Consider the following 12023-nt stretch of genomic DNA (forward strand, 5'->3'; position numbering starts at 1 on the left):
AAAGGTTTAAACTTCGCTCCTACACCTGCCTCACTGCCTTTAACGGATTTCATCAGTTCCATTGAGGAAGCCATTAGACGTCTCCCTGTGGATTCTGCAGACGAAATTCGACGTGAATCTTGCCGAACGTTGTTGAAATGTGCGCCACAACGGAGTAACATCTCGCCAGCTGAAAGAGCTGCTCTCCGCAGCCTGAGAGAAGATACTAGCACAGTCGTACTGCCTGCGGATAAGGGTAACGCCACAGTTCTTCTGACAAGAGAAGCCTACAACGAGAAGATATATTGTCAGCTAAATGATTCTACGTACCGTAGAATTGAAAAGGACCCAACAAGCCGAATATCAAGGAAAACTACTACCCTTTTGAACGACTGTTCTCTACCTGAAGAAGTTATCAAGAGATTGAGACCACACAATGCAGTACCACCAAGACTCTACGGTCTTCCGAAGATACACAAGGATGGTGCCCCACTACGATTAATAGTGAGTAATATTGGTGCTGCGACCTATTCTACAGCAAAATATCTGGCCTCATTACTAAAGCCGTATGTGGGTAAGTGTTGCCACCATATACGTAATTCCGAGGATTTTGTCAGTCGCTTGAAGGAAGTTAAGCTTAGCAGCTCGGATTTATTAGTCAGCTTTGATGTGGTCTCACTTTTTACCAAAGTGCCTTTAATGGAATCATTACATCTTATTGGTAACTTATTCAGTGCAGAAATGACGGCCTTGTTTGAACATATACTCTCCTCAACGTACTTTTTATTCAATGACGAATTCTTTGAACAAACAGACGGCGTCGCCATGGGGAGCCCTTTGTCGCCTGTGGTAACTAATCTCTTTATGGAGGACTTTGAGGAGAAAGCACTTGAGTCTGCTGTTTTAAAGCCTACGGTCTTCTGGCGGTACGTAGATGATACTTTTGCTGTATGGCCTCATGGCAGACAGGAACTGGAGAAATTCCTTCATCACTTAAACTCATTACGTGAGAACATCAAATTTACGATGGAGATTGAAAAAGAGGGCACTTTACCATTTCTAGACGTGCTAGTACGCCGTAAAAATGATGGGTCATTAGGACATTCTGTGTACAGGAAAGCGACTCACACAGATCTGTATCTCCAGGCGTCAAGCTGCCATCACCCAGCACAAACAGCCGGTGTTCTCAGTACCTTAATACATCGAGCGCATATAATATCGGATGATGAAAACCTCCACGCAGAATTAGAACACTTGGAGAAGGTTTTCAAAGAGAATGGCTACACTTCTCGCCAAATAAGGAAGGCCATGCGCAACTATCATAACAAGAAGCAACGCACTGAGGACGCAGATGATGACTTTAAATCAACTGCGTTCCTTCCATACGCCGGGAATGTGTTGTCGAAAATAGGCCGATTACTGAAGAAAAATAAAATCAAGGTTATCTTCCGTCCACCAGCAAAGAACCGGGCCCTGGTTGGATCCGTTAAAGACGATTTACAACTGAAGAAGGCAGGCGTCTACAAAATTCCCTGTGAATGTGGCGCTGCATATATTGGCCAGACGACAAGAACTGTCCATGAACGATGTATAGAACATGAAAGATACACCCGTCTGCGGCAACCGTCTAAATCGGCAGTAGCAGAGCACTGTATTTCTTTGGGACATTCAATGGAATACAATGTAACAAAAATTTTATCCCCGGTTTCCGGTTTTTGGGATTCCGTAATCAAGGAATCAGTGGAAATGCGTCTTGCCAATAATCTTATAAATCGTGACAACGGCTTTCAGCTGGATAAAAATTGGAATCCTGTTATTAAAATTATACAATCACAGCGGAATCGACAGTGTCATTCGATACTCAATGACTAGATGAACCTTTATTTCCACCACCGAGGGCAGCACGTACAACTCGGCTATGCTGCGCATGTCAACACCTGACGCATGCGCTGTAGGATGCCAGTACATTTCACATGCGCAAGATTCGGCATAAATACCGCGACTGCACCTGGGCTCTTCAGTAGTTGTGTACTCACCTGATGATGGCCGGACGTCTCTGGGCCGAAATATCGTGGCAGAATGTCGATGGGATCCGGCTGCATACCCGGAAATTATTAGAACTAGCCAACCATGTTTGTCGCATCTGCAGTATGAGCGGTTCCTCTTGATATTACTGAGGGTCTCACTGAAGCCTTCACAGACTGTAATTATCCTCCCAACCTTGTACAAAAACAAATGTCCCGTGCCTTATCTTTCCAGTCTCCCACCACCACCCAAAGTCCCACCTTAAGGCCACAGAGGAACATTCCCCTCGTAACTCAGCACCACCAAGGGCTGGAGCAACTGAATTACATTCTCTGCCAGGGTTTCGACTAACTCGAGAAATGTCCTGCCCACTATCCTTCCCACCCCTCCCACAGTGGTATTCCGCCGTCCACCAAACCTACACAATATACTCGTCCATCCTTACACAACCCCTGCTTCGACCCCTTACCTCATGGCTCATACCCCTGTAATAGACCTAGATGCAAGACCTGTCCCATACATCCTCCCCCCCACCACCTACTCCAGTCTGATCACAAACATCACCTATCCCAGTCAAAGGCAGGACACCTGTGAAACCAATCATGTGATCCACAGCTAAGCTGCAACCACTGTGCTGCATTCTATGTGGGCATGACAACCAACAAGCTGTCTGTCCACATGAACGGCCACCGACAAACTGTGACCAAGAAACAAGTGGACCACCCTGTTGCTGAGCATACTGCCAAACATGACATCCTTCATTTCAATGTCTGCTTTGCAGCCTGTGCCATATGGATCCTTCCTGCCAACAGCAGCTTTTCTGAATTGTGTGGGTGGGAACTTACCCTACAACATATCCTATGTTCCCGCAACCCTCCTGGGCTCAGCCTTCGTTAGTAACTGTCCTCGCCCATTCAGCCCCTTCCCTGCCCCCATTCCAGCACTACACAGCCGTCATTCCACCATCAAACCCAGTCTGTTTACTTCTCTCCTTTTCCACTGTTTCCTGCCTGCTGTCCCTGCCCACCTCTGCCCTGCCTTCCATCTAACCAGCAGCACTTCACTGTCTGCCACCCCTACCATACTATCCCTCCCTTCCCCTCCCCGTCCCAGTCTCCTCCTAACCCCCACCCAGTTGCCACTCCCATCATGCAGGGGTGCTGCTGCTCGCAGTGTGGTTTCAGTTGCCTGAGACTGCAGTCGTGTGTTTGGTTTCTGCATGTGTGTGTGTGGGGAGGGGGGTCTATTGTTGATGAAGGCCCTACTGGCCCAAAGTTTTATTTGTGACAGTCTTTTTGTTGTACCTATCTTCGACTCAGGAGCTCTGCTATGTGGTGAGTAGCAACTTCCCTATTCATAATATCATCCTGGATTTTCCATTGTTGGAATAAAGTACAGGGTGATCAACTGTTAATGAAACTGATTTTGTGGCATGTGGCCGCCGTGTCCATAGTGTGGTTGACAGATCTGCAGTAAATGTAGTACAGTTTATCATGTAGGTTATTTCTAACACACATGACATAAAAATGTAAAAAACAAGTAAATTAAGCATTTATACAAAGCAAGGGGTGCTGGAACTGCCTCCCTTTATTGTTCAAGCATTTCTGATACCTGCTTAGAAAATTGCTCGTTACACTTTGTTGTTCCCTCTGAGAAATGGCAGCAATTTCTTGACAAAAATTTATTGTTTTAGTTCATCTAAAGTGTGTGGATTCCACTTGTACAGTTTCTCTTTTAATGCCCCCTGAGAAAAATTTCAGGAGGTTAAATCGGGGAAACCAGAGGTCATATGTTATTACCTTGAAACAAGTCATGAATTTCGTGTAATGAGAAGGTGGCTGTAGTGCCCTCTCAGAGTCATGCTGAAAGGTCACAAAGTATGGTCTCTCACAGTCAACTGGCAAAAACAGGCCACCAAATGTGTTCCTTACATCTCTCGCTTTCCTGGAAAAGAATAGGACCTATTATTATCTCATCACCAATGCCACACCACACTCCTATTTTTTGCTGTTGCAGGAGTGCTTTGTGTGTGATGTTGATATGTTAGGCTTTTCAGAGCTCCAATAATGGTTATTTTATGAATTAATTTCTCCATCATGCACCCTATTCAAAATCCACTCATGAAACAGTAACCTCTTTGCAGGACCACCCGATTTAAGTTCATGCACTGCAGTTATTTTATAGGATTGTACCATTTACCATTGGTAACTTATAGCTGTTCCTGTGGCTCACAGGAAATTCCCATTTGCTGAGAAAGATGTCAAACTGAATTTCTAGGAGACCTTTCCAAAGCATGTCCAGTGTTATGAAGAGTTTTCTCTGTGAGTACTGTAAGTGGTTGTCTGTGTTTCCTTCAATAACACTTCCCATTTCACAAAATTTATTGACCAATTGATCAGTCATATGCCAATTGGAAAACAGAATCAGGAAATTCCTCTCAAAGTAATCTGCTTACTGCACACGTGGATTCTGTACACACGTATGAATCACAAATGTATTTCCCGTTTCAGTTGAAACATTTTCACTCAATATACTGCTTTGTTCTGCTTAACAAACATAGGATACCTGCACAAAATTTCTAAACAAAAAAAACCTCGCAGTGGAGGGGAAATATACTGCCCACCAGTGCTGGTACCGGCTTGCCACTGGCAGGGGAAAAAAATGTCCTGCCTGGCGGTTGCATGAATGATTGATCACCTTGTATATCAGTTATATAATTTAAGCTTATCTATGCTTACTTGTTATTTTTTGTTGAAAATGAACCAACTAATTATGTTATCATATTCTTGTCTAATTTGTTTTTACTACACTGCTCATTGAACAGCTGAGAAACTTCTCCACTCAGTTTGGGCATTAGGTTAAAAATTCTACAATCACTGTTGTAAATTTCTGGGGGAACAGCTTCTTCATTACATTTTTAACTGCAATCTGACCTTTATCCCTCTCAACTTTTTTAAATGAGGTCCATGGTCCAAGTGGGTGATAAAATGTAACATAAACTTCTTGGTTTGACAATCAGTATTATCAACTTTGACAATCCACCACTGTTAATCGAAATTGCTAGCTACTATGTCTTTATTATGAAGTGTTAGCAGTAAAAGTTTTCCACATTGGTGAAGTTCACTATCAGGGTTGTTGCAGTGAACATACAAGTGAAACTGTTATGAGACTTGTAGAGGTCTTGTGTGTGCTTGCATTTTACTTACTCTTGATAGAATTTAAACATTTATAGGTCTGGTTCTCATAGGTCCATTGCAGCCTAGCTTTTGTTACAGTTCGCTTTGTTATACCCTTGGTCCCATCACACACATTCTTCCCATGACATGAATCAAAACAGTGTTATTCTACATCAAGTCCAAAATCTTCTTTGTGGAAGGAGATGTTAATTTTTTTGTTTTTATGTTAGTTTGCAGCACCCTAGAGAAGGAGGCCCCCCCCCCCCCTCCACCCCCAATGAACCATGGACCTCGTCATTGGTGGGAAGGCTTGCGTGCCTCAGCGATACAGATAGCCATACCGTTGGTGCAACCACAGGGGAGGGGTATCTCTTGAGAGGGCAGACAAACGTGTGGTTCCTGAAGAGGGGCAGCAGCCTTTTCAGTAGTTGCAGGGACAACAGTCTGGATGATTGACTGATCTGTGGCCTTGTAACACTAACCAAAACGGCCTTGCTGTGCTGGTACTGCGAACGGCTGAAAGCAAGGGGAAACTACAGCCGTAATTTTTCCCAAGGGCGTGCAGCTTTACTGTATGGTTAAATGATGATGGCGTCCTCTTGGATAAAATATTCCGGAGGTAAAATAGTCCCCATTCGGATCTCCAGGTGGGGATTACTCAAGAGGACATCGTTATCAGGAGAAAGAAAACTGGCATTCTACGGATCAGAGCATGGAATGTCAGATACCTTAATCGGGCAGGTAGGTTAGAAAATTTAAAAAGGGAAATGGATAGATTAAAGTTAAATATACTGGGAATTAGTGAAGTTCAGTGGCAGGAGGAACAAGACTTTTTGGTCAGGGTTATAAATACAAAATCAAATAGGGGTAATGCAGGAGTAGGTTTAATAATGAATAAAAAAATAGGAGTGCAGGTAAGCTACTACAAACAGCACAGTGAACACATTATTGTGGCAAAGATAGACACGAAGCCCGCACCTACTACAGTAGTACAAGTTGATATGCCAACCAGCTCTGCAGATGAGAAAGAAATTGATGAAATGTATGATGAGATAAAAGAAATTATTCAGGTAGTGAAGGGAGATGAAAATTTAATAGTCATGGGTGACTGGAATTTGATAGTAGGAAAAGGAAGAGGAAGAAACGTAGTAGGTGAATATGGATTGGGGGTAAGAAATGAAAGAGGAAGCCGGCTGGTAGAATTTTGCACAGAGCATAACTTAATCATAGATAACACTTGGTTCAAGAATCATGAAAGAAGGTTGTATACATGGAAGAACCCTGGAGATACTAGAAGGTATCAGATACACTACTGGCCATTGAAATTGCTACACCATAAAGATGACGTGCTACAGACGCGAAATTTAACCAACAGGAAGAAGATGCTGTGATACGCAAATGATTAGCTTTTCAGAGCATTCACACAAGGTTGGCGCCGGTGGTGACACCTACAATGTGATGACAGGAAAGTTTCCAACTGATTTCTCATACACAACCAGCATTTGGCAGAGAAATGCGTACCATCACGTTTCCGACTTTGTTGTAGGTCGGATTGTAGCCTGTAGCGATTGCGGTTTATTGTATCGTGACATTGCTGCTTGCGTTGGTCGAGATCCAATGACTGTTAGCAGAATATGGAATCAGTGGGTTTAGGAGGGTAATACGGAACGTCGTGCTGGATCCCAACGGCTTCGTATCACTAGTAGTTGAGATGACAGGCATCTTATCCGCATGGCTGTAATGGATCGTGCAGCCACGTCTTGATACCTGAGTCAACAGATGGGGACGTTTGCAAGACAACCACCATCTGCACAAACAGTTCGATGACATTTGCAGCAGCATGGACTATCAGCTCGGAGACCATGGCTGCGGTTACCCTTGACGCTGCATCACAGTCAGGAGCGCCTGCGATGGTGTACTCAACGATGAACCTGGGTGCACGAATGGCAAAACGTCATTTTTTCGGATGAATCCAGGTTCTGTTTACAGCATCATGATGGTCGCATCTGTGTTTGGTGACATCGCGGTGAACGCACTTTGGAAGCGTGTATTCGTCATTGCCATACTGGCGTATCACCTGGCGTGATGGTATGGGTTGGCATTGGTTACTTGTCTCGGTCACCTCTTGTTCACATTGACAGCACTTTGAACAGTGGACGTTACATTTAGATGTGTTACGACCCGTGGCTCTACCCTTCATTCGAGCCCTGCGAAACTACATTTCAGCAGGATAATGCACAACCGCATGTTGCAGGTCCTGTACGGGCCTTTCTGGATACAGAAAATGTTCGACTACTGCCTTGTCCAGCACATTCTCCAGATATCTCACCAATTGAAAATGTCTGGTCAATGGTGGCCGAGCAACTGGCTCGTCACAATACGCCAGTCACTACTCTTGATGAACTGTGGAATCATGTTGAAGCTGCATGGGCAGCTGTACCTTGACACGCCATCCGAGCTCTGTTTGACTCAATGCCTGGGCATATCAAGGCCGTCATTACGACCAGAGGTGGTTGTTATGGGTACTGATTTCTCAGGGTCTATGCACCCAAATTGCATGAAAATGTAATCACATGTCAGTTCTAGTGTAATGTATTTGTCCAATGAATACCCGTGTATCATCTGCATTTCTTCTTGGTGTAGCAATTTTAATGGCCAGTAGTGTAGATTATATAATGTCAAGACAGAGATTAAGGAACCAGGTTTTAAATTGTGAGACATTTCCAAGGTCATATGTGGACTCTGACCACAATCTAATGGTTATGAACTATAGATTAAAACAGAAGAAACTACAAAGAGGTGGGAATTGAAGGAGATGGGACCGGGATAAACTGACTAAACCAGAGGTTGTACAGAGTTTCAGGGAGAGCATAAGGGAACAATTGACGGGAATGGGGGAAAGAAATACAGTAGAAGAAGAAAGGGGAGCTTTGAGGGATGAAGTAGTGAAGGCAGCACAGAGGCAAGTAGGTAAAAAGATGAGGGCCAGTAGAAATCCTTGGGTAACAGAAGAAATATTTAATTTAATTGATGAAAGGGGAAAATATAAAAATGCAGTAACTGAAGCAGGCAAAAAGGAATGCAAACGTCTCAAAAATGAGATCAACAGGAAGTGCAAAATGGCTAAGAAGGGATGGCTAGAGGACAAATGTAAGGATGTAGAGGCTTATCTCACTAGGGGTAAGACAGATACTGCCTACAGGAAAATTAAATAGACCTTTGGAGAAAAGAGAACCACTTGTATGAATATCCAGAGCTCAGATGGAAACCCAGTTCTAAGCAAAGAAGGGAAAGCAGAAAGGTGGAAGGAGTATATAGAGGGTCTATACAAGGGCGATGTACTTGAGGACAATATTATGGAAATGGAAGAGGATGTAGATGAAGATGAAATGGGAGATATGATGCTGCGTGAAGAGTTTGACAGAGCACTGAAAGACCTAAGTCGAAACAAGGCCCCCGGAGTAGACAACATTCCATTAGAACTACTGACAACCTTGGGAGAGCCAGTCCTGACAAAACTCTACCATCTGGTGAGCAAGATGTATGAGACAGGTGAAATACCCTCAGACTTCAAAAAGAATATAATAATTTCAATCCCAAAGAAAGCAGGTGTTGACATATGTAAAAATTACCGAACTATCAGTTTAATAAGCCATGGCTGCAAAATACTAACACACATTCTTTAGAGACGAGTGGAAAAACTGATAGAAGCCGACCTCTGGGAAGATGAATTTGGATTCCGTAGAAATATTGGAACACGTGAGGCAATACTGACCCTACGACTTATCTTAGAAGATAGGTTAAGGAAAGGCAAATCTACGTTTCTAGCATTTGTAGCCTTAGAGAAAGCTTTTGACAATGTTGACTGGAATACTCTCTTTCAAATTCTGAAAGTGGAAGGGGTAAAATACAGGGAGCGAAAGGCTATTTACAATTTGTATAGAAACCAGATGCAGTTATGAGTCGAGGGACATGAAAGGGAAGCAGTGGTTGGGAAGGGAGTGAGACAGGGTTGTAGCCTCTCCCCGATGTTATTCAATCTGTATATTGAGCAAGCAGTAAAGAAAACAAAAGAAAAATTTGGAGTAGGTATTAAAATCTATGGAGAAGAAATAAAAACTTTGAGGTTCGGCGATGACATTGTAATTCTGTCAGAGACAGCAAAGGACCTGGAAGAGCAGCTGAACGGAATAGACAGTGTCTTGAAAGGAGGATATAAGATGAACATCAACAAAAGCGAAACAAAGATAATGGAATGTAGTCGAATTAAGTCATGCGATGCGGAGGGAATTAGATTAGGAAATGAGACGCTTGAAGTAGTAAATGAGTTTTGCTATTTGGGGAGCAAAATAACTGATGATGGTCGAAGTAGAGAAGATATAAAATGTAGACTGGCAATGGCAAGGAAAGAGTTTCTGAAGAAGAGAAATTTGTTAACATGGAGTATAGATTTAAGTGTCAGGAAGTCGTTTCTGAAAGTATTTGTATGGAGTGTAGCTATGTATGAAAGTGAAACATGGACGATAAATAGTTTGGACAAGAACAGAATATAAGCTTTCAAAATGTGGTGCTACAGAAGATTGCTGAAGATTAGATGGGTAGATCACATAACTAATGAGGAGGTATTGAATAGAATTGGGGAGAAGAGGAGTTTGTGGCACAACTTGATTAGAAGAAGGGATCGGTTGGTAGGGCATGTTCTGAGGCATCAATGGATCACCAATTTAGTATTGGAGGGCAGCATGTATGGTAAAAATCATAGAGGGAGACCAAGATATGAATACACTAAGCAGATTCAGAAGGATTTAGGTTGCAGTATGTACTGGGAGATGAAGCAGCTTGCACAGGATAGAGTAGCATGGAGAGCTGCATCAAACCAGTCTCTGGACTGAAGACCACAACAACAACAACAACAACAAACAACAGAGAAGTAGATCTATTTGTTTACGGGAAGGTGGTGCTGTTTAATGTAATTTGTTAACTGCAGTTGAGAAGCATGCACTGCTGTAGGGGTGTGTTCAAGGTGGTCACTTATGACTAGAGCTGTGCTTTACCAAATTTTGATACAGTACATAAATGATGTAGTAAATGGTAGGATCACCGGTAGTATTAGTAGCTTTGATAGAGAAAGAACGTAAATGTATATGTGGGAGAGGAACTGGGAAATGATGACTTTTCTTTGTTTTATTGTTTGTCTGTTTCACGCATAATCAGAACCACACATCAGTATTAATCCATGAATCATTTTATATTTTTACAAAATGCAAATTGCATTGTGTAAGTAATAAAAAATTAGCTGCATGTGTAACAAATACAATTTGCAAGCACAAACACAAAACATTATATAATTATTGTTGTTATTTTGTAAAATAGAACGTTCATCATAATCAAAGGCAAGAGTTTTCATCTTACTGATAAATGAAAAAGTTGTTTAGCAATAAGAGAAACATGTTTTATATAAGATCATCGAAGTACTGTAGCAATATTTGATATGTTTTAATTTTTCATTTTTAAAAACTTTTAATGCTGTTTTTGAGGAACTTTTGTTTTCAAGCACTGTATGATAAATCTGTATTTTATTTTTACCACAACATCTCTCTGTTTCACATTAAAAAAATAAACTATAAAATAAAACCTGAATTAAACATTAGCAGTTTCAATTTTTCTGTGAATACTGTATATTTTTAAGTAACAGACAGGAGGATAATTACGTGAAATAAAAATATTTTGTAGGTTATGTGGCCATTTATATATCATCACTTAGTTTCTAGACAGTTCACCACTTCCAGTTTCTAGGGGAATCGAGTAAGACACTGATCACATATTCAAACAAAGTGATCAAAATGGGGCAATGCCCGACAGGTAGGCAACACACCTAACATACAGGTAACACAGTTACAGTCTTAACTGACCAAAGCTGCTGGGAAAAATACCCTAGTGAACACTGAATTACAGTAGTCCATGGTAACATATAGTAGTTTTACAATTCTACTTATGACACAAAAACTGCTACTCTATAGTTTATCTTGATCTTTATAATAGAATGCAAATGAATGAATTGTGAATGATTTATTTATCCAATCTTGAACAACGAAGGAATAAAATTCAGAAAAGTTTGCAAGAGCTAAGCATTCATCAACTACTAAGGTTTGCTTTCTGTCTTTCATAAATTTACAGTCAGCCTTGGTGATAAAAAAAGATGCATTTTCAGATTTTCAAGCTTAGCTACCAGCACTTCAAAAAACACTTCTTGTGATTTTATGATTGTCACCATTTCCAATCTGTTTTGTCACCCATTGTTTGTATTCTACATTGTTAGTCATTAAATCATCATCTTCAGATTCTGCAGGCATAACAAGTAAAACTTGTTTGCGTGGACAATCTTGACTTTTCTCATGATCATACACATATAACTGTCAACACTGCTTATCACAACTTCCAAAATATTTTTATAGTCAGCTCTAAGAGTGGCAAATTAATCATCAACTTTGCATTGTGCTGATACAAACGCATACATTATGGGTGTCAAATATCCCTGCAACAGTACACCATTTCGGTCTCAACTCGCAAAATTTTGACCTTTCAGTTTCAATGTCAGGATTTACTTTTTTGAATTCAATAAATAGTTTGTTTAAATTACACAATATTAACCTTTTTTGTCTTTGAATCTTATCTTTTTTGGCTGAATAATTTGTCTGGAAAATATTAAATCTAGGGTGATTAATGTTTTTGCAGTGCTTTATGCCATACAAAAGAGCAGTAAACACTTCAACCATCTCAGTTTTTTTGTCGATGAAAACATCGTGTCATCTGACAATGGTGCAAAAGTCTTTTTGTAGGTTT

Source organism: Schistocerca americana, chromosome 7 (genome assembly GCF_021461395.2).
Source record: "Schistocerca americana isolate TAMUIC-IGC-003095 chromosome 7, iqSchAmer2.1, whole genome shotgun sequence".
Lineage (NCBI taxonomy): Eukaryota > Metazoa > Arthropoda > Insecta > Orthoptera > Acrididae > Schistocerca > Schistocerca americana.